Raw genomic sequence first — 24,329 nt, 5'->3', positions numbered from 1 at the left:
TGAATTCTAATTTCTGACCATCTTGACATATATTGTGTTCAAAGGTATCACCTTCTTACTCAGTTTTAATTCTGAGTTCTTTCTTAAGCCTCAAAGAATAAAAGCAGCAGTGGACAGCCTGGCCTGGTGGAGCGTTTTAGTGTCTCACGGATGGATTCACCTGAGCAGACACCCAGAGAAGTCAGAACAGACCCCCCGCAAGCGGGGAGGCGGAGGGGCCAAAGTTCTCGGTTCCATGGAGCATGCTTTCCGTGGACAAGGACGCCACTCTCACTAAATAAAACGTGGTGTGTCCGTGGCAGCCACGCTTTCACCAGTGCTCACGATGCATGTCTAGCAGATTGCAGCCTTTTAAAATATGCATAATTGAATGTACAGAGAGCATCCTCTAGACTCTGAGGGGGTCGTATTTTCATACACCTGACCGTGGTTGGCACGTCGGGGTGCTCTCTGTGTTTGCAGTCGTGCAGATTGAGTGCGTATTCAGAGAGCGTCTCACTGCCCACAGCTGAAGGCTGTTGATGTTTAGGCGCCAAGAAGGCTCTAAAGTATGTGGCTTATGGAGGTTTTTCCTAAGAAGCTGAGTTTAGAAAGGGTTTGAAGGAATCAAACACCAAACCCCCTTTGTCAAGGGGAGTGTTTTGTTATCAGGCTGGAGTTTGGGGGCAGATGGGGTTAAGGCATTGGTAACCTGCTCCCTGGAAATATCCACATACTATTGAGGGAAAAAAAAATGTAGCCGTCAGATGTTTGAGCCACAGTTGTGGATGTGTAGGTCACGTCACCGTCTCTTCAACAGCAGATCTGTGTTCCCAGTTGAGAGACTCTGGACAAGAAGCTGTGGTGTTAGGCTCTATCTGTTCAGGTGTGTCTGGAAGAGCGCTTTCATTCCCACGGGAAGCCTGGGACGCTTTTCACCCTCAGCCAGATGCTGTGCGCACGCAGTCCCATGCTGTTTTTCCTCTAAGGAGAGGTCCTTTGGAAAGCGGAGGTTGTGTGTGTCTTTTCAACCTCTGAAAGCATGTCAGGTGAGAGGAGAGACAGAGCTTTCTGAACTCATGTTTTTCTTGGGTGCAGAAATCTGTTCTTTCATCAGACCACTAAGCCACGTGCCTTAGCCTCTTCTGCAGTTTCCCACAGCTGGATCTGGGGCAGGAGGCTTCTGCCTCTTAGAGGTGGCCGACCCTCTAAAGCAACCCGGTCTGGCTTTGGGGAGCAGTGGTGCTTGGGGAAAGCAGCCCTCACCGTGGCTGTCTGCATTTTTAAAACACCTGTCAAGGACTTGTGCTTGTCTCCACCTGTAAGGTTGCAACACTGCCTTCTCTCCGCTTGGTGCTTCTGGGCAAAACTGGCATGTGCCGTCCAGAACTGGCGTTGTCTTCTTAGAGAGTACGGCTCCTGCCTCGGTTCCGGCCTGCTGTGTTTCTTTCATTCGCCCTGAAGGGTGTCACATCTTGCCATTCGTGTGGCTTCGTTTTAAGGTTTTTTTAAAAAAACAAACGGACAGACTTCTTATTTCAATGAACAAACTCTTAGGTTGGCAACAGCACGTGAGAAAGATCATAGCTGAACCCCTTGAAAGATTGCAGCCAAGGGATTCAAGACCAGTGGTGTAAAAGGAAGAGGAATTTCACTTATGTGGTACAGCTGCCAAGTTGTTAGATGTTCCTGACTCCGCTAAATAGGCACAGGGAGTCTTCCAGGGAGCAGATGTTAATAATTGTTTGCAGTTAGAACGCTGCATCTAACCTTGGCATTTCAGCTGTTTATTTTGTGGGAATTTTTGCTGCTTTCTTGCAGGGCACCTGCCTGTTAGAAAGGAGGAAGTAGGGGAGGGAACTAACTCAGGGGCCCGACCGTGGATCCCAGAGTTGTTGCTGCATGGAAATCACCTGAAGGCTCTCAGGCATTACAATGACAAGATGCAACAGTTGAGAAGGGGCCTTTTAGCCACCTGGTCCAGACATTCTGCCCTCAACCTGCCACCCGGGGTTTGAGCAGCCTGGGCTTAAACACCTCTGAGGACAGAGAACTTACATGCCTCCTAGGGAAGCCTGTTCTATCTTTGGTTTTGGTTTTTTTCAATATAATGTTATTTATTTATTTTTGGCTGTGTTGGGTCTTCGTTGCTGCGCGTGGGGTTTCTCTAGTTGCGGCGAGCAGGGGCTTCTCATCGCGGTGGCTTCTCTTGTTGTGGAGCGTGGGCTCTAGGTGCGCAGGCTTCAGTAGTTGTGGCATGTGGGCTCAGTAGTTGTGGAGCACAGGCTTACTTGCTCTGCGGCATGTGGGATCTTCCCGGACCAGGGCACGAACCCGCGTCCCCTGCATTGGCAGGTGGACTCTTAACCACTGCGCCACCAGGGAAGCCCCTTGTTCTATCTTTGTAAACCTCTGGCTTTTCTATGTTCTCTGTAATTTCCGTCTTAGTCTCTGGCCAGTGGGGGCCAGGTTAATTGCTGGCACTGCTCCAGGGCATAGTGTTGGTCTTTAGAAGGAGCAGCTAGCAAATAGACACTTTGGTGTCCTGGCTGTCCTTCCCCCTGAGTATTGGTCCACTTGGTCCCTTGTTGGAGATGTTGAGGAAACCCCGTCAGCCTGGTTATACTCCCTAGCTGTTGCTGAAGCTGATGGAGGAGGGAGTGCTATCAGGCTGCTAAGAAAGACCTCAAGACAGATGAGGCCTCAGTGCTCTACTTGCATCACAAAAACTGAGGCTCACTTCACATAAGAAAAGTTTTAGCGAGAAGATTTTAAAATATGATCTGTGTGGAGTTTAAAGGTTACGTGGCCCCTGAAGGCTTGTACCTTAATGTTCCTGCAAGTACTTCACACGTCGTTTTTATGGAGAAAACAAAGCTTAGGAACTTGGGGAAACCACATGTCTCAGTGTTAGAGAAGGACCATATTTTCAAGCTGGAAAGTCCTTTAAGGTTGCCGTTGCCCAGTCATTGATTTTTAGAGATGGGGAAACTGAAATTCGGAAAGACTTGCCCGAGCACCGTGGCATCATCTGGACCAGCCTCTCACCCTCCTGACCCGCCTGGTGCCCGTTCACTTTCCGCAGAGTGGGAGCCCAGCCTGCAGGGGGCTGCCCTCACATCCTCAAGACCTTGCCCCTGAGCAGAGGTTCCCAAGGCCAGCCTGGCTCTCAGGGACAGAGACCCAACCTGCAGGACTCCAGGTTGCAAGTAACGGCTGGGAAGGCAGTCAGTGAGTTTTGCAAAATGAATGGGAGGGGAGAACAGAAGGAGCCTATCATTGAAGACCAAGGTTCCAAAGTCCTGGTGGGAAATGTGATGTTGTCTTAGAATCTAAATGCTCACGAAACACACTTGCTCTGTGGTCTGTGGGTCAGACTTCAGCCTTCCACACGGGTCATTCAGGTGACCCTAACTTGAACAGACACAGCTCTGTGGCCCTGCCATTCGCAGCCCTGTCCCTGTTAACGAGCGAGGTGGCTGAACTGAAGCACAGGTGAGCTCAAGGTCATGCCCGGGTGCCTCTGAGTTCCTTTCATTTTATTACAAACTGTTGCCAAGTTTATGGTTAGGAGGGGTAAAGTGAACCCCATTTTTAAAATTAATTAATTAATTTATTTATTTTTTGGCTGTGTTGGGTCTTCGTTGCTGCACGTGGGCTTTCTCTAGTTGCGGTGAGCAGGGGCTACTCTTCGTTGCGGTGCATGGGCTTCTCATTGGGGTGGCTTCTCTTGTCGTGGAGCGTGAGCTCTAGGTGCGTGGGCTTCAGTAGTTGCGGCTCACGGGCTCAGTGGTTGTGGCTCGCGGGCTCTAGAGTGCAGGCTCAGTAGTTGTGGCGCACGGGCTTAGTTGCTCCGTGGCATGTGGGATCTTCCCCGACCAGGGCTCGAACTTGTGTCCCCTGCATTGGCAGGCGGGTTCTTAACCACTGAGCCACCACGGAAGCCCCTGACCCCGTTCTTTGAGGTGGAATCCAGCTGGGGGCAAGGTGGGACCTTTTCTTAGGGTAGGAATGTCTACACGTTCCTTCGCCCCCTAGGTGCGAAGGCATCTCTCAGCCAAGATGGACGCATGCCATGACTGCTGTCTTAAAATGTCCTCAGGAGACAAAGCTTGACTATTTACCCTGTGTCTGTTGTTACTTCATTTTGGAGAGCAAACAGGAGGCTGACTGTAAATGCCTAACCTGGAGCCCACCTACCTCCTGTCTCAGGAAATGCAAACAGGAGGCTAGTGGTAAGCGTCCGGCCTGAAGCCCACTTTTTTCTGCTCCAAGAAATGTAAACAGGAGGCCAGTTGTAAGTGCCTAACCTGGAGCCCATCTATCTCCAGCCTCACCAAAACCAGGAGCCTGGCGCCCACCATGTGCCATTTATCTATGTGCAGAGGTTTCAGAATTGTTAATGACGACCCCCCGGAAAGAACTCCATAAAATAAAGCCCACTGTTTATGTATGGTCCATTTTGCCTTTAGTCTACAGATTCCATTCATTTCCAAAGTTAACTTAGGTCAGCACCTTCCATACATTTCTAATATAGTTGGATTCTGTCGCATTGTGTATTCCATCCTGCAGCACTCCTACATCCTAAATAACTAAATTTGAGTAGATTATGATTGAACCCTTGGGCTATACACATCTATGGGCTTAGACAAATGCATAGTGACAGGTATCCTTCCTAAAATATCACGTGGAATACTTCAAACCCGCCCCACCCCATTATCTGCTTATCATCTATAGTTAAATGTAGGGTTTTTTTGGGGGTTTTGGGGGTTTTTTTTTGCGGTACGCGGGCCTCTCACTGTTGTGGCCTCTCCCGTTGCGGAGCACAGGCTCCGGACGCGCAGGCTCAGCGGCCATGGCTCACCAGCCCAGCCGCTCCGCGGCATGTGGGATGTTCCCGGACGGGGGCACGAACCCGTGTCCCCTGCATCGGCAGGCGGACTCTCAACCACTGCGCCACCAGTGAAGCCCTGTAAAGGTAGTTTTGTCTTTTCCAGAATGTCATACAAATGAGGTCATACTGTGTGCAGCCTCCTCAGACTGGACTCTTCTGCTCAGCAATATGCACCTAAGATTCATCCATGTCTTCCCATGGGTTGATGGCTCATTTCTTTCTGTTGCTGAGTAGTATTCCATTGCCTGTGTATCGGAGGAAAACCAGTTTTCCCTCTACCCTTATAGGCTCTTGACTGAGATTCCCCTGTAAGAATTTTAATAGCATGCGTACCTCCTGAATATATGAGAGATACCCAGGAAAACTGAGTCACTCCCTGAAATGGCCAAAGCCATCACCTTACATACCATCTTCGGCTAAAAACAAATGAAGGACCTTGGGGGAGGGGAGAAGCCAGTGATGGCAGGTTATCACACAAAGCACAGTAAACAAGAGTATGGTTGTTATGTGGATTTAAGTCAAGACTTCTCCACTGGTAAGAGTCTCTTGAGATTTAATCATCCTTCTGTTTCCAGTACAAAGAGGGACACACCCTTACACATGGAGATTTCCCTAATAAATATAAATGTACTTCACAAAAGGGAAACCTCTACTCAGTTTTTCTTTTCTTTTTTTAAAAATTTTATTTATTTATTTTGTTGCGCTGGCTCTTGGTTGCGGCCGGCGGGCTCCTTAGTTGTGGCTTGCGGGCTCCTTAGTTGCAGCATGTGAACTCTTAGTTGTGGCATGCATGTGGGATGATCTAGTTCCCTGACCAGGGATTGAACCCAGGCCCCCTGCACTGGGGACTCGGGGTCTTAACCGCTGCACCACCAGGGAAGTCCCAGTTTTTCTTTTTTTATTTTAATCAGACCAAAATAATCCTTATGCCAAAGGGACATATTTTGGGGTGGCATATTCTGCTCCCCTTGACAAGGATGTACCCCAATTTGCTTATGCATTCATCTATTGAAGGACATCTTCATTTTTTTCAAGTTTTAAGCCATTATGAGTAGCGCTGCTGTGTATAATTGCATCCTTGTTTGCACTTGGACATAGATCTTCAAAGCAGTTGCCTAAATCCTGGAAGCACGATTGTTGGATCCCAAGGTGAGACCTGTTTAGCTTTGGGAAAAACTGCCAAACTGTCTCACAAAGTGGCTGTAGATGCATCCCACCAGCAATGAGGGAGAGCCCCTGTTGTTCCTCATTCTCCAGCAATGGATATATTTGGAGTTTCGCAGTCCTAATAGGTGTGGTGTGATACCTCATGATTTTATTTTATTGTTTTACATCTTTATTGGAGTATAATTGCTTTACAATGGTGTGCTAGTTTCTGCTTTATAACACAGTGAATCAGCTATACATATACCTATATCCCCATATCTCTTCCCTCTTGCGTCTCCCTCCCTCCCACCCTCCCTATCCCACCCCTCTAGGTGGTCACAAAGCACCGAGCTCATCTCCCTGTGCTATGCGGCTGCTTCCCACTAGCTATCTATTTTAAGTTTGGTAGTGCGTATATGTCCATGCCACTCTCTCGCTTCGTCACAGCTTACCCTTCCCCCTCCCCATATCCTCAAGTCCATTCTCTAGTAGGTCTGTGTCTTTATCATGATTTTAATTTGTAATTCCCTGATCATATATGATGTTGAGCATATATGATATTATTAAACGTCGTATATAATGTTTACCCATTTTTTATGGAGTTGTTTTATAGTTCTTTGTATTGAGTATATTTTAAGTCCAAATCCTTTATCAGATATGTGTTTTGCAAATATTTTTCCTCCAGTTTGTGGCTTGTCCTTTGGTTTTCTGAATAAGATTTTTCAGAGTAGAATCTTTAATTTTGTGAAGTCTACAATACTACATTTTTTCTTTTCTGGGTTGACTTTGTGTGCTGTGTGCTAAAACTCAAAGCTCGCGATCTATAGACCTAACCCAAGGTCATGTAGATTTTCCTCCCTATTTATCTCTATAATTTTGAGAGTTTTGCATTTTAAATGTTTGTTAATAAATTTGAATTTGGTGTACTTTTTATTTATTTATTATTATTATTTTTTGGCCGCGTTGGGTCTTCGTTGCTGTGCGCGGGCTTTCTCTACTTGCAGCGAGCGGGGGCTACTCTTCGTTGTGGTGCGCGGGCTTCTCATTGCAATGGCTTCTCTTGTTGCGGAGCACGGGCTCTAGGCGCGCGGGCTTCGGTAGTTGTGGCACGTGGCCTCAGTAGTTGTGGCTTGCGGGCTCTAGAGCACAGGCAGTAGTTGTGGCGCACGGGCTTAGCTGCTCCGCGGCATGTGGGATATTCCTGGACCAGGGCTCCAACCTGTGTTCCCTGCATTAGCAGGCGGATTCTTAACCACTGCGCCACCAGGGAAGCCCCTGGTGTAAGTTTTAAAGTTTGAGTCTATGTTTATTTTATTCCATATGGTATACTCTGGTTTCTCTTCAGATTGTATAAATCTTTTGGTGTTTTTTTTTAAATTCCATATGGTTTCCAATGAATTGTTCCTTAACTATTTAGGAGAAGTCATGGAATATTTGGCTCTATTTCAATTTGAATTTCTGCAGTTTAATGGATTCGGCAGAACTGCCCTCAGGGGCGGGGCCTCCACTGAACTGTGAGGGCAGCTTGGTCTGCACGTTCCCATTGGCTGGCAGGGAACGTGAGCCCGCCTCCCTGACCCGCCCCGGGAACGCGGGTTCTGCCCGCCTACTTGGCTCCACTCACCCCTCATGGGAGCCCCGTTTCCTCAGAACCCACTGGGGCTTTGGCTTCTGGAACATGCGGGGCTGAGTCCATACTGAATGCCGGGGCTTCGGGACAAGCCGGGGTCGAGTCCACACTAACGGAAGCCGGGTCTCATCAGGAACCACTGGGGCTTCAGCTTTGGGACACTGTGGGGTCCAGTTCATGCTGAGAGGAGCCGGGTCTCCTCAGGACCTGCCGGGAAGTGATGCCGCTGAGGGAAAAGGTGAAGAAGAGTGGGGAGAAGGTTCCTGTGCGTGGCTGACCGCTGAGGGTGTCTGTCTTCAGAGGACCCAGGAGAGGAAGGGCTTAATATGGAAAGTTGTGGGGTTTTATTCACTATTGTGTGTGGTGCAGACAGAGTGCAGTGTTGTTCTTTGGCGTGTGGCGTCCGGTTTTCCCAGCACCGTATATTGAGAGGACTGTCCTTTCCCTGGTGTATGTTCTCGGCTCCTTTCTTGTCAGTTAACTGACCACACACCTGTAGGTTGATTCCTGAGCTCTCTGCTCTGTTCCTCTGGTCTGTGTGCCTGTTTTTGTGCCAATTTCACACTTTTTTGGTGACTGTAGCTTCGTAACATAGTGTGAAATCAGGGAGCGAGATGCCTCCAGCCTGTTCTCCTTCCTCAGGGTCGCTTTGGCTGTTTGGGTACCTTGTGGCTCCACGCAAGTGTTAGGATTGTTCTGTTTCTGTGAAAAGTGTCATTGGAATCTTGGTAGTGACTGCATGAATGTGTACATTGCTCTGGGTAGAATGGACGTTTTAACAATATTCTTTTCACCCATGAGCACAGGGTATCTTTCTATTTATTTGTGTCTGTTCAGTTTCTTTCATCAGCATCTTACAGTTTTCAGTGTGCAGGTCCTTCACATCCGAGGTTAAAGTTACTCCTAGTTATTTTTTTGGATGCAATTGGAAATGGGATCATTTTCCTAATTTCTCTCTTTGATGATTCGTTAGTGTATAGAAACACAACTGATTTTTGTGTGTTGGTTTTTGTATCCTGCAGCTTTACTGAATTCATTTATTAGTTCTAACAGTTTTTTGGTGGTTGGATGTAGAAAACTAGAATTCAGATATCCCACTGTTTCGACTACATCCAGGCCATTCTTAGCACCCAAGACATAGTGGCTCTTAGTAACATGTGGACGCCTCCAAGGGCGATTAGTCTCATCACTTGTAGGTGAACTGGATCTGGGTAGGGCTTGGCCTCTATGACAAACTTTGATGTCTTTTCTGTTTTTCTGGCGTGGTACTGACATGGTTGTTTTGAAAAATAATTTTCTAGTAAATTTCAAAAGTATAAAAAACTTTAAACAGCAGCAGTACAAAGTTTTCCACATTCACACGAAATACCGCAGCGTGTTTCACCCCAAACTGGGATACCCTCCCAGGGAACCAGCACATAACCCCCAAATGAGGAATCATTATGGTTTCCACGTCATAATCCAATCCACAGGCCCACCTCAACTTTCACCAGCTGCCTCAGCTGTGTGGAAATGACTTTTTCCATCCTGATCCAGTTTTTTGGTTTTGGTTTTGGTTTTGTTTGGAACAGTTACCGAGACTTTCCCTCATTTTCAAAACCTTCATGGATTTAAAGCACACAGCATGAGTCCAATCTGGGTGGTCTTTTCTGTAGGGCTTCTTTCATTTAGGATGTTTTCAATGTATATCCGTGTTGTAACATGTAACAGTTCTTCATTTCTTTCATGGTGATTAAAAACAGATGACATTTACCATTTAAGCCATTTTAAGTACACAGTGCTATGGCATTAACTACATTCACATTGTTGTAACGATATCCTCACCATCCATCTCCAGACCCTTTTCATTTTCCCCAAGTGAGACTGTAACCATTAAACGCTAACCGCCCTCAACCCCTGGCAATCTTATTCTCCTTTGTCTTTGAATTTGACTTATCTGGACACCTCATAGAATGTTTGTCCTCTTGTGTCTGGCTTGTTTCACTGCGCATAATGACTTCAAAGTTTACCCATTTTGTAGCAGTGTCAGAATTTCCTTAGTTTTTACGGCTGAATCATGTTCCATTGTGTAGGTACCACATTTTGTTTATCTATTCATCTGCTGAAGGACACTTGTGTTGCATCAACTTTTTGGCTGTTGTGAATAATGTTGCTATGAATATGAGTGTACAAATATCTCTTCCAGTCCCTGCTTTGAAATATTTTGGATATAGACTGTGGAAAGGAACTGACAGATTATTCATTAATTCTAGGTTTAAGTTTCTGAGGATCTGCCCTACTGTTTTCCACAGTGGCTGCACCATCTTGCTTTACTCCTTTATGTGGCAGAATAATGCAGCTTATGGATCTACCCTATTTTGCTTATCTCACTGATGGACATTTTAATTGTTTCTACCTTGGGCTACTGTGAACAGTGCTGCTCTGAATATTGGTGTACAAGTTTTTGTTTGAACACTTGTTTTTTTCCATTTTGTGGGTATTTATCTAGGAGTGGAGTTGTTGAACCATATGATAATTGCATGCTTATATTTTTGAGAAAATGCCAAGGTATTGTACACATAGATTGCACCATTTTACATTTACACAAGTAATGTTGAAGGTTTCTAATTTCTTTACATTGTTGCCAACATTTGTTATTTTTAGGTTTTTTCTCATGTAAGCATTCTTGTGTGTATGAAGGGGTATCACATTGTAGTTTTAATTTGCATTTCCATCTTGACTACTGATGTTTGACGTCTTTTCATGTACTTGTTGACCATCTGTATGTCTTGTCTGGAGAATGTGTCCATGCAAGTCCTTTCCATTTAAAAAATTGGGTGGTTTGTCTTTTTGTCGATAGGCGGTAAAAGTTCTCGATATATTCTGAAGAACAGACTCTTACCGGGTATAAAATGTAGACACATTTTCTTCCATTCTGTGGGCTCTTTATTTTCTGGATAGCATCTTTGGATGCTCAAAGGTTGCAATTTAGAGGACTTAAAAGTACACTTAAAAAATGTTTACCATGGGGCTTCCCTGGTGGCGCAGTGGTTGAGAGTCCGCCTGCCGATGCAGGGGACGCGGGTTCGTGCCCCGGTCCGGGAAGATCCCACATGCCGCGGAGCGGCTGGGCCCGTGAGCCATGGCCGCTGAGCCTGCGCGTCCGGAGCCTGTGCTCCGCAACGGGAGAGGCCACGGCAGTGAGAGGCCCGCGTACCGCAAAAAAAAAAAAAAAATTAAGATATGTACTTTTTTTTAGACATAATACTATTGCACATTTAATAGACTACAGTATAATCTAAACATAACTTTTATATGCACTGGGAAACCAAAAACTTTGTGTGACTCGCTTTATTTTTTGCTTTATTCATGTGGTCTGGAACGGAATCCACAGTATCTCCAGGGTATGCCTGTGTTTGCCTCTGTCTAGTCCTGGGTTGAAAGGCAAAACAGATGAGCAGGAAGAGGGAAGCTGCCGTCACCGACCACTGACAAGTCCTGACTGTTCTGGGCCAATTGTGCAGAGGTTGTGGGTCAGAGGCTGTTGTCAAATATGATCTGGCCATTGTCTGTGTATTCAGTATCTCATGAAAAATTCTGATAATTCTGAAGATTGAGCAGTAAATTCCACTGCAAGTTGGGTAATTTCTACTTCTTTACTTTCAACAGAATAGCAGGGGCAATCTAGATTACTAAATATTTTTGGTTTTTTTTGGCCGTGCAGCACGTGGGATCTTAGTTCCCCGACCAGGGATCAAACCTGCGTCCCTTGCATTGGAAGTGTGGAGTCTTAACCACTGGACCACCAGGGAAGTCCCTAGATTACTAAACATTTTTATGACGGGTGATTCTATAATATTTTGGCGTATATCCTAGGAGTTCAGAGAATTAGGTAGAATTGCTATAATAAAACTTTCATTCCCTCTACTTATTATATGAGCAGGGTGTTTGGTTGTTTTTTTTTTAATTTGAATTATAAAAAGAAAAATATCAGTAGAACTGATGCTGAAGCTTATTTTATTAATATGTAATATTTATCCACAGATACGTGAATTAAATTTTAAAAGCCCTACTCATCTCATTAGGAGATATATTTCAATAATATTTTACTTTTGGGAGGGGGCGAGGAAAAAAAAATTTTACTTTTTATGTTTAATAGTTATTATCAAAATTATAAAAGTTATGCTATTTTATCAATTATATACTAAAATAATATCTAAATTGAGTATGAATATTTTATTACATTCATATTTTTGTTGCAAATAAGTATGGTGGGTTGATTAATAGAATATAGTATAAAATTCAGTTATGGAAATTAAAAGGATGTGAATGTTCAAGGAATGAAGGGACATTTTGGAATTGCTAAACTGTTAAAAAAAAAAAAGAGAGAGAGCTTGTTTATCTTCTCAATGTGCAATGGTGGGTACCAAATTGCTAGAGTATTTTGATTTCATGGGCTGTATTTAAAAGGCACAGTATTTTTTTAATATGCTAGAACTTACATCCTTTGCAACTGTTTATATGTAAAAATAAAATGTTTGGATGTCAAATTTAAAACGTGTGAATTGTACATATCTTTTCAAACATATTTTAGGGTCCTGAGCAAAACAGTTGGACGACCCACGATAAAGCATTGGTTTACAAGCTTAAGTACGCTCCAGAATCCCTGGAAGGTGGTTAAAACGCAGGTCGCCGGTCTCCTCCGCGGACATTTCTCACTCACTGGGTCCGGGGTGGAGCTGGGGAATTTGCATTTTTCATCAGTTCTCGGGTGGTGCGAACGCTGCTGGCCCACATCCTGAGGACCGCAGTCCTGCTCTAGAGTTACTAGCCTACGTGCCGCTGACTAACCTGGAAACACGGGTATCCTCCTGCCTTTCCTCCTTCTCCCACAGCCTCCAGAACAATCACCACCTAGTCTTTCCCATTTACTCCACCTGCAAATCGGAAACCAGTGTAATCCCTCCGCATCCCCCGCCCCGGTCCAGCGCAGCCCCGCCCTCGCCCGGATCCCCGCCGCAGCCCCGCCCTCACCGGATCCGCCACAGCCCAGCTCTCACCTGGATCTCCGCCGCAGCCCCCCTCCCGCCATCTCTCCGCAGCGCAGCCAGAAAGACCTTCCCGAAGACCAAACACCATCAGTCACACGCTCGCTCAGCACCTTCCCCAGACCTCCGTTACCCTGAAGATGCAAGACCAAATATCCTCCTGTGTCTCTTGGTCTCGGCTCATTTTTAGAGCTTCATCTTCCATCTCCAATCCTCACCACGGCTGTAAACTCCAAGTCTACTGATGCATTTCTTGTCCTTTAATGTGCTCTGCTCTTTCTCACCTCTGGGATGCAATTTAAACTGCGGAAAACTCCTCAGCTCCCTCAACCCTTGTTCACTGTGCTGAGTCCTACGCACCTCCAGATTGGTTGTTAGAAGTCACTTCGTCCAGAGCTCATCCTGGACTCTACAACCAGCTCGAATCCCGCCAAATGTGCTCTCATGTCCCCACTGCTGGCTTCAAGTACCACGCATCACATTTGATGGTACCTGCCTGTTTGCTTGCCTGTCTCCCTCGAGATTTCAGTTCTCTGCAATCTCTTTTCTCGTTTACCATTGTATCTCCAGTTACAGTGCCTGGAGCATGGTAGATATGCAGCAGATGTTTGTTGAATGAATTCATGTTCCTCCCGTTCACATCCACCAAGAGCTGAAAAGGAAAGCAAAGAGAGTGTAGTCTATGGTCCCTGCCGCTAGCAATAACACAGGAGACTGTGGCAGGAAGACAAACACAGAGAAAGGAAAGACGGTATGGTTTACTGTGAGAGAGAGTGACACAGAGTGTAAGTGCAACAGAAGTTTCGAGAGAAGGGAGATTGTGCTTGATGGGTTGTTTGGAGGAAACTAGATGAAGACCTTGAGTCTTCACATTTTCTTTCCATGACTTTTATAGTTGAGGACAAAGGGCATTTTGTGAGCCTTTGGGCAAACCAGTGAACAATTTATTTAGCATCGGCCTTTTCCAAGACTGGGAGCTATCCCATGAAGAGAGGCTGGGCAGCCTGCCCTACGAACTTAGTGCAGTGACTTCAAAGCTTGTAATCGCTATTGATTATTATTATTATTGTATCAGTTCATATCTGGTCACAGGGAATGTAGACAGATACAGAATTTCAGTTTTTGGAAACTGCATGAAGTTTTATTGCAGCAAGGAGATGACAAAATGATTCCTCCAAAAGCTAGTTCAGTAAATCACTGTAGTTGAAAAAGACATAATATTAGTGTTTTCTTTCAAAGATATTTAGAGGCACACATTTTCATTCAATTCAAGCCTTCTATACTATACAGAGAGAAACTACTCAAAGATTCTGAGAATCATGCATTCTTACATCTACAATAAAGGCAGTTTTAAAAAGCCTTTTTAACAAACATTAAACATTTTAACAAACATTCTAAATGTTGACCTGGCATTTTTATTTAAAAGTTCAAAATTCCTGCAAGTAGTGGTTATTAAAATACTATATAGCAAAGATGTAAGTGTCTCATGTGTGAGAAGCAATTTTGGTTCTGCCCTCACTGGTCCGTAAGACTGTCAGGCAATAGAATTGCTCCTGCCATGTGTTTGTGTAACAGGGAAGAGCCAACTCTGACCCCACATTAGATCTGTTTCTTTGACTTTAACCTTTGCTTTTCATTGCTTTTGTTATTATAATTGTACACAATGGCCTGCCTTAGGGAACCCTGCCCCTCTACGTGAATGTTAAACTAAAGTGCCTTTGTTCAGTTCACACGGAGACAATCTGACCCTGCCCACCTGTGAATGGCTGCAGAAAAGAAGAAATTAACACATCCCCTCCCCGACGCTGGCCAAGCCAGGCAAAACTAAAGGCCTTTTTACTTTACTTCCTCGCCTCCTCCCCCTCTCTGTTCTATACAGGAAACTGGCATCCAGACCCCGGTAAGATGTTTTTTGGGGGACCCTAGTCCACCATCTTCTCGGTCTGCCGGCTTTCGGAATAAAGTCTCTATTCCTTGCGTCAACACCTCGTCTCCCGATTTGTTGGCCTGTCTTGTGGGGAGCAGAGCGAGCTTGGACTCAGTAACATTTGCATAACTTACTTAAAAATAAGTATTATGGGGCTTCCCCGGTGGCGCAGTGGTTGGGGGTCCGCCTGCCGATGCAGGGGACACGGGTTCGTGCCCCGGTCCGGGAAGATCCCACATGCGGAGCGGCTGGGCCTGTGAGCCATGGCTGCTGAGCCTGCGCGTCCGGAGCCTGTGCTCCGCGGCGGGAGAGGCCACGGCAGTGAGAGGCCCGCGTACCGCAAAAAAAAAAAAAAAAAGTATTATGTATGTTTAACATATACTACTGCAGTTTCCCTGATTATTTCTGTAAAGAAAGTGTCCAGAAAAAAATTAAGGCTCCAAATAAAACCTTTCAGGGAGAAAAGTGAATTGCTAAAAAATAGGGCAGGAACAGCTGAGAGTGACTTGCAGACACAAGAGCGGGTACGCTTGCAGACTAGGAAGCCCTTCTGGAGAAATGATCTGGGGCAGCATAGTAAGGAGGTGTATGAATGTTGCTGCGTGTGGGATTTTTAGTTGCGGCATGTGGGATCTAGTTCCCTGACCAGGGATCCAACCCGGGCCGCCTGCATTGAGAGCGCAGAGTCTTAGCCACGAGTTTTTAAATTTTATGTCAGGCAAGATTCCACCATCATTCAGACACTCATAATTTTATGTGTCTGTATGTGTAAGGAGGGGCACCGCCCATTCAGTGCATTACCTTTAGTTGTTATTTGTAAGGAGTTTTCATTAGATTCAAAAGGATTGAAGAATAAAAGGAAATTAAATAATTCTTAAAGAAATCCTCTAAGGATATAAAACATGTTCTGAGGAAGATTAACTAGGGACTGTGTGTTTGTCACAAATAGCCACACACTGCCCTCTGATGGTCACATGAGAAATGGCAGGAGTGCTCAGGGTTTCCTGGTTCTGTGGCAAAAGAAGCCACATCTAAACTCAGACATCTTCACAGGATTGCAGGTAGATAAAACCAAATTTGTAAGATTCAGTGTTTTCGGGGGATCTTCTAGTGGAAGCAATTGTCTTGTTATTTCACACTATGGAAAAATAGGCTTCTTCCCAAGTGCAGTATATCAGGGAGCATTTATGGAGCCCCCGAGTCAGGCAGTGGGCTCCAGGACAGAAAGTCAATGCCTCTCAGGACCCACAGCGGGTGGGGTTGGAGTGTTGGTAATACCTGGTCTGCATCACAACTCTGTGTGTCTGGTTGAAAGAAAACAGAATATCAAACCAAAGTATATTTATGGAATCCTTCCGATTATATTAACACTAAACCATTTTTTTAAAATTTGAAAACTGTCACTCAACATATCTATACTTTCATCTAAACTAGATGGGATCATCCTATATTCCTGGTTCCTTTTTCACTTTATATTAGTACTTATCCATGTCATTAAAACTTTTTGAAAATATGAGTTTTTTTTTGCGGTACGCTGGCCTCTCACTGCTGTGGCCTCTCCCATTGCAGAGCACAGGCTCCGGATGCACAGGCTCAGCGGCCATGGCTCACGGGCCTAGCTGCTCCGCGGCATGTGGGATCTTCCCAGACCAGGGCACGAACCCGTGTACCCTGCATCGGCAGGCAGACTCTCAACCACTGCGCCACCAGGGAAGCCCTGAAAATATGATTTTAATAGCTGCATAGTATTCCTTAATATCTTATACATAAATGACATGTTTCAGTCTCACCATAGAAATATAGTGCCAAAAAAAGTTTTAAATTTTAACCTAAAGCGTGCCTTTTAAATTTATTTTAATGAGAATTCCTCTGGAGAGCTAACATTCTTATGAAAAGTAAGTTATTTGGAGTCCTTGTTCCTTTCATCTGTTATGCCTTATTACCATTTACTTCTAAGGACTTTCACTTTCTTGATATTTTTGCATTTAACTGTAATTTTTCACTGAGACAACATTTTACATTTGGATTTTAAGAATGTCAAGAAGGACCCTGATGTACATGGACGCAAAAACCCTCAACAGAATATTAGCAAACCAAATTCAAGCATACATTAAAAGAATCATACACCATGATCAAGTGGAATTTATTCTAGGGATGCAAGAATGATTTAATATCTGCAAATCAATCAATGTGATACACCACATGAACAAAATGAAGGATAAAAATCATATGATCATCTCCATAGATGCAGAAAAAACTTTTGACAAAAATGCAACATCTATTTATGAAGTCAACTCTCAACAAAGTGGTTACACGTGGAATATACTAAAGGCCATATAAGACAAGCCCACAGCTAACATCATACTCAGTGGTGAAAAGCTGAAAGGTCTTCCTGAACAATCAGGACTAAGACAAGGATGCCCACTCTCACCAATTTTATTCAACATAGTATTGGAAGTCCTACCCAGAGTAGTTAGGCAAGAAAAGGAAATAAAAGGCATCCAAATTGGAACAGAAATAAGTAAAACTGTCACTGATTATGACACGATATTATATGAAACCCTAAAAACTCCCCCTCAAAATAACTATTAGAACTAATAAACAAATTCAACAAGGTTGCAGGATATGAAGTCAGTATACAAAAATCTGTCGCATTTCTCTACACTAATAATAAGCCATTGGAAAGAGAAACAAAGAAAATAATCCCATTTACGACTGCATGAAAAATAATAAAATACCTTGAAATAAATTTAACCGAGGAGCTGAAAGACCTGTGCACTGAGTCATGCAGTCTGAGACATGGATTCCGGGGCCACACAGCCTGAGCTCAAATGCCAGCTCACTCACTGACCTGCTGAGTGACCCTGGGCAAATCACATAAGGCTCTGAGCCTCATCTTTCTTAACTGGAAAATGGACACAAAACCAGTACCTCCTCACAGGGTTGTGAGGCTCCAAGGAAAGGCTTATTTAGACCAGGGGGTGGGAGGGCCTCCAATAGCCTCTCCTGGTGTAAAACTGTCCTGGAACTGGGTCCTGCTGACCCTGTGGGCAGGGGTCAAGGGTGGAGCCTGGGAGCCAGATGGGGCTGGACGAGAAGCAGGGCAGAAAAGCCAGGGGGCTGGACCAAGTGCTCGCTATTGGTTGTGGGTCAGGGAGGGGAGGCCACCTCCTTTCTAGACCTCAGAGTGGGGCCTGTGCCAAGGGCCCAGGGGGATGCATTATCAGAAGCCATAACTCCAAACCCCCATAGCAGGGATGGAGCCTTCCTGGCGAGAATGTGTCTCTCTGGTCCAGGCTCAAGTGTGATGGGGTGCTTCTCTGAGAGCTCTCCATCTCCCTACAAGGCAAGGAGCTGGCAGGAGTGAGAGGGGGGGAGTCTGCTAAACCACAGATGCCTTATTGTCAAAATGACACAAGGACTAACACAACATTGAAAATCAACTATATTCAAAAAAATAAAAATAAAGACACAAGGAGAGACAAAGCAGCGAGCACCTCTCAGGCCTTTAGGAAAAATGTGTCCGAAGTGTCTCCACACCAGCTCAGTAGAGCCCACAGGAGGGAAATGAATGGAAAAGCAGACGATGGGGTCTAATCTCTCCACTGCTGGCCCCAGAGACCCAGGTCCCAATCCACCATCCCTAGGGTGCACAGCCAGACACCAAGAGGAAGAAACGCAGACCCTGCCTTAGGAAGTCCCAGCCAGACTCCATGTTGGGGTCGCTCGGCACGGTCACATGGTCATTATGGACTGAGCCCCTCGTCCATGCTCACATCCCCTGTCCTCACAGAAGCATCCATGGGCTTTCTGGGGCACTTGTGCCTACCAGGAATTGCAACAGTAAAAAGAGGGGAGAGGGCTTCCCTGGTGGCGCAGTGGTTGAGGGTCCCCCTGCCGATGCAGGGTACACGGGTTCGTGCCCCGGTCCGGGAAGATCCCACATGCCACGGAGCGGCTAGGCCCGTGAGCCATGACCGCTGGGCCTGCGCGTCCGGAGCCTGTGCTCCGCAACGGAAGAGGCCACAACAGTGAGAAGCCCGTGTACCGCAAAAAAAAAAAAAGAGGGGAGAAGACACAGACAGGAAGCATGACTTCAAGTGCTCTACAAATTACCAAAGACCTGAGGTCCTTAATACTTAGGATTTTTTAAAAGGCTTCTTCATATGTAAATGGAGAAAGGAGGCCCACTTAGCAAATGGTGCCGGGACAATTTGGTATCCATATGGGAAACACCACCAAGCCAATTACAGACACATTAAGAATCTACGTTTGAAACGGAAAACTTTACAACTTTCAGAACAATTTTTAATGACAGACTATCTTTTTTCTTAAATTGAGGTAGAGTTGATTTACAATGTGTTAGTTTCAGGTGTATAGCAAAGTGATTCAGTGAATCAGTATCCCAGGTGCTTCCTCAGACTAAATTCACTCCCTTTGCGAGGCCCCTGGGCGATGCCCAGTACTCAGAACAGCTAACAGTCCTGAGAACCCACAGCAGCGCGTGGTGGCGCTCAGTGGATGTTTGTTGACTGAATAAACGACTGTAATCAGACACTAAAAGCCAGCCGTGAGCCTGGGAGGGGTCCCCCATCCTGTCTTCAGAGAGGAGGTCTTGCTCCTTTTTGGTGTGGGTGGGTGAAACGGGGCTTGGGAAGGGAAGAGGTGGGTCCTGAGTTCTTTTGTAAACAGAGGGCGATGCGGTTGTGGGAAGAGGATGTGAGAAGGCACATCCCAGGAAACGAAGCACAGAGGACGCAGCAGCTGGACCCTCATGCCTCCTCTCCGCGACGGTGACCCGGTCACGAGTTTCCAGGAGAGGATGGTCCCATGACTTCCACGTGGCCAATCAGCATGTTCCATCCGCCCTGGACACCGTGATTGGCTCAGGGCTGGGCTAGTGGCCAATCAGGACCGAGGGTGGGGCCTCCTGCTGAAATCCTGGGGAAGAGAAGCTCTCAGTTGGGAGAGGAGGGGAGGTGACCTCAGCCTGTGGCCGTTGGTGGCCGCCTTGCTCCCATCAGGGCAGGGCTACCTGCGTGAGGAGGACGCCAGTAAGCGGGGCCCAGAGGTCGGGAGAGATGGACCCTGCTGACGTCCCTGAGCTCCAGGTGCAGCCCTGCCGGAAGCCCGCTGCCTGTGGACTTAGGTACGTAAGTCATTCTCTCCCGTCTTGTTTGTTAGCCTGTTTGAGCCACTTTGGGTTTTCTGTCCAGCTGGCTAAGTGGAGACCCTGGAACTACAACTGTGTGGGTTTTGGCCAGCTTCAGGGAAGAAATTCCAGATAACACCGCGAGACTCTTGTTTAATCTGGAGATCCGAATGGGTTCAAGCGGTATCTCTTAGGGCCAGCTGTTAATTCTAGGATTACCCAAATCAGTCCTCACGGAAGTAGTCCTATTAAGGTAGCAATCGATGTCCCCATTTTAGAGGATAAGACTGCGGCTCAGAGAAGGGAGGTGACTGAGCTACAGTGAGGAAGTGTGGAGCCAGACAGAACCCCCAGATCCTGCTGCTTGAACTCTGGGAAGCCACAGGTGTGGCCTGTTCTTGTGACAGGGCTGAGGCACCCAGCACTGCTTGGGCCAAAGTGACTCCACAGGCGTTTTGATGGCTGGAGGCTTCTGGCCATGGTGGGGTGGGGTGAGGTCCCTGAGGCTCTGAAAGCCCACTGTGTGCAGGCTCAGGGTGCACAGAGAAGAGAAGGCAGAGGCCTGCCCCGGAGGCGTTCACAGACCACATATGGATGAGCCAGACAGGCAGACAGGGCACCTTAGCGCCTGAGCTACTTTCGCGGGTGAAGGGTGTGGGGACAGAGGCAGAGACCCAAGTCTGCTGGGGAACTGGCTAAGGACAGAGAATTTTCAACTGAGACTTGAAGGCTGTATCGGTTAGTTGTGTGTTTGGCTGAAGTGACAGAAATCCCTACCGAGAGTGACTTAAACTACATAGGCGTCTAACATTTAATGTTTAAATACAGTGTGAGAGATGGGACGTCCAGAGATGGGTCTGGTGGCCCAACAGTGTCATCAGATGCCACTCACCCTTCTACTCCACCATCACTAGAATGTTGGCATCATCCCTCGTGGATGCAGGGTGGCTGCCTCCACTCCAGCCATCACCTCTGCATAGTTAACCCTCCATCCACAAGCAAGGGGCACCTTCTTCCCTGCCCATCTCTTTCTTTTCAGGAAGGAAAATCTCTCCCAGAAGTCCCTGTAGACTTCCTCTAGGATCTCACTGGCCAGAACTGGGCCACGAGCCCTTGTCCTGACCAATCACTAGCAGGGAAGTGGTTGCCATGACAGAGTTGGACCAACCGTGATTCCTCCACACTGAGCATCCACAGGAAGAGGGCTGGGTGGGCTGGGCAAAGGCCCCTGGATGAGCAACCAACGTCGTCCTGCCATAAAGGAGAAATGGACAAGGGAGCTGAGGGCTGAAAGACAGGGAAAGGGGACAGGAGAGCAGAGGAGCAGTACAGCCAGAGGTGCAGGGCACGACCTGGGGGCTCAGATCCCCGGGGGTTCATTGCTGCAGGAACACAGCACAGGTGGGGAGGGTGGGCAGGGCCTCATATGACCTTTTACACCTGGAGCAGGGCAGGCCGTGGGCAACGGGGAGCTGCTGAGAGGCGCTGAGCAAGAGAGCGAAGACAGGAACACATGGGAAATCGCGGTGTGTGGAGGCCCCTGTGCTTAGGAGCTGAGCAGAGCCATTCTGTGACGGGCAGTGATGTCGCTAACAGACTCCAGAGGCCTCTGTTCAAACAGACGATTGTAACTGAAAAGAGAGTAAACGTGGCCTTAATGAATGGGTTTGTGAGTGGCAGCTGCCTGTTTCTGGATGTCAGAGCACACACACTCAGCCGGTTCTTAGACAGCTCTGTTGTCACACCTGCTGCACCCACACCTCTCCTCTCCTCTCCTCTCCCACCTGCCCCCTGCCCGGCCTTGGGGCCCCTACACCCCAGGACGCCTGAAATACACAGGGTACCCCCATGTCTGAGGACGAGGGTGACCGGGTTCTGGTTTACAGAGGAGAAAACCGAGGCTAGATGTGAGGGGCTCGCCGGTGAGTTGGGGGGGCGCGTGGGATCCCAACCCATCATCCCCTTTATGACTTCAGAGGGGGGGCGCCTCCCCACCCCCCCGCCAGGATGCCTGCCAGGAGCCCGAGGGACGGGGACGGAGGGGGACCGGCAGGGCTCTTCTCTACACACGCAATGCTCATCCCTGCAGAGGGCACACAGGTGACCCCACAGACGTGTCATTCCTTCCTTATGACCTGAGCCTCCAGTGCCTGGCATCAGGAGTGCCCTGACCCCTAGGGACCACAGTCCATGGGCGCACATGTGGGCAGATGCGCCCATGACTGAGAGGACAGCAGGCCCAGGTAAGGCCCCCCAGTGCCCAGACGATCACGTCCCGGAATCGAGGGGGGCCCAGGGGTCAGGTGGCCAATTCTGGCCTTAAAGGGCAAATTGTTATCATCCAGGGCACTGATTATTTTTTTTAATTAAATTACACATTTGCAATGCAATGGAAAGCACCTTTCTCAGCAGCCTTGTAGCCCTCAGCCTGTCAGCTTTTATTTCTCTCTGGCACCAAGCTCTTAGCTTCACGTTGAGTCCCATTATGGACATGAATAGTGTCTCACGGTTGCGTACCTTCCCCCAGTCCTGCAGAGTCAAGTTGGTTGCTGAGATCTTCACTGGCTGCTGAGGTTCATGTACCGTCTGTGGGAGTGTGTGGGGCACCATCTTTGGGGCATTGTTGCTTTGGGGGTGTATATGGTGGTTGCTATGAGCCTCCACCGTTTTCTTTGTTCTTAGCTCTCCCAGACAATCCAGCCATACCCAGAAGCCCCTGCAGACTAACCCTAGGATCTCACTGGCCAGAACTGGGCCACGAGCCCTTGTCCTGACCAGTCACTAGCCAGGAAGTGGTTGCCATGACAGAGCCATACTGATTTCTTCAATGTTCCGGATGCGTCGAGATAAGCAGAGCTTTCAGGCATTGCCCCAGAGGGCTGGGCAGCAAGACCCTCACCTGTTCTCTCTTTATCCTGTGGGAGAAATCGTGGGCTGGGGGATCTCTCTTCATTCTGAGTTTTGTCAGCCTGGGAGAGGGGTGATGACACTGCGTTTTCTACCCTTACAGTATGGCTGACCTTGCATTTTGTGGTCCACTGGGGTGCTCGAACCTCTCAGCTGGACTTCAGAGCCCTCACACAGGTATTTTTGTCTGTAGATGGTTGTCAGACCATCAGTGTTTCTGCGGGGGAATGAGGGCCGGACCCTCCTATTCTGCCATCTTACGGTATCACTCCCCCTCTCCACGCACTCTTGTAACACTCAGCCCTTAGAACAAAACCCAAACTTCACTCACAGCCCAGGAGGCCTGAGGGGTCTGGCCCTGCTCACCTCTTCAGCCTCCTCAGCTTCCAGCTTCCTCTGGCATCCTGCTCCAGCCACACATCTTCATTACTTCCCTCTCACAGCCGAGCTCCCCCATCCCAGCATCATGGTAGTTCCTGTTCCCTTTGCCTGGAAAGTCTTTGCTTGGCTGTTCAGTTGGCTGGCTCCGTCTCAACTTTTGGATTTCATTTTAAATGCCAGCTCCTAGAACATGCTTTCCCTGTTTTCCCATCTAAGTAACCTCCCCACCCCACCCATGGTTCTCTATCACATTACCCCTTCTTCCTTCTGTGTACTTGTCACATTTGTCCACTTGCTTATTGTCTGTCTTCCACCATAGAATGTCAACTCCAAGAGGGCAGACACTGGGTCTGTCTTGTTTATCACTATATTCCTTGCCTATTCCCTATAGATTACTTTTAAAACAATATTTCAAGTGGTAACATAACAGTCAATGTGGGTAAGGTGCCATACTTGACTTCATTCGTTTCTGTTTGTGCATATGCAATAGTTTCTGATTATAAATAATACTGCAGTGAACATCTCCGTGCATAACATCCTTTGTCCCTGCCTCTGGTGATTTTGTTCAGTAATGTCTCAGAAGTAGAAATATTGGTTCTATGATAGAGCATGAGTATGTTTAAGGCTTCTTCATAAACACGGCCACATTGCACTCCAGAAAGTCTGACTGAAGACCTAACATAAGTCCCACCACCCCTGACTGTGAGGGCTATGAGACAAGAGGTGAGACTTTAGATGAGCAGTGCACATGAATCATCTGGGGATCTGATTATAATTCAGATTCTGATACGGGAGGTCTGGAGTAGGGCCTGAGTTGCTGCATTCCTAACAAGCTCCCTGGAGGACTCCCCCAGAGCACCTCATCCTGCCTGCTCTTTCCCCTCGGTGTCTGGGCTCCGTACTGACCCAGCCCCTGGGCACCTGTGTCTCCGCCCAGACCTCAGCCTCCCAGGCAGCATCCCCAGTAGCACAGCCTGGGCTTGTTTCTGCTCTGCTTGTCTCCGGCCCTGTCTCCATCTGGCTGTCAACTCCAGGCTCTGTAACTCCTGATGCATGTGTGGCTCTTGGGGGTTCTGAGTTGGGTTTTCCACTAGGTGTGGGGTGAACTCATCCCTTCAGACCCCAGGATGCTCCACTGCCCTGCATGGGGTAGTGGGTATCTGTGACTACATTTCCTGCCAGCTCTATCTCTCCTCATCGTATGGCAATAGTACCTCCTTTTTCCGTGAAGACCCCCCACCACCACCACCAGCCTTTCCTGGTCCATGTGGTTTGGGGAAGTTAAC

This window comes from Aethalodelphis obliquidens, unplaced genomic scaffold (genome assembly GCF_003676395.1).
Source record: "Aethalodelphis obliquidens isolate GAN/ISIS:26980383/991018 unplaced genomic scaffold, ASM367639v1 scaffold3, whole genome shotgun sequence".
NCBI lineage: Eukaryota > Metazoa > Chordata > Mammalia > Artiodactyla > Delphinidae > Aethalodelphis > Aethalodelphis obliquidens.
Note: the sequence above shows the minus strand (reverse complement) of the source record.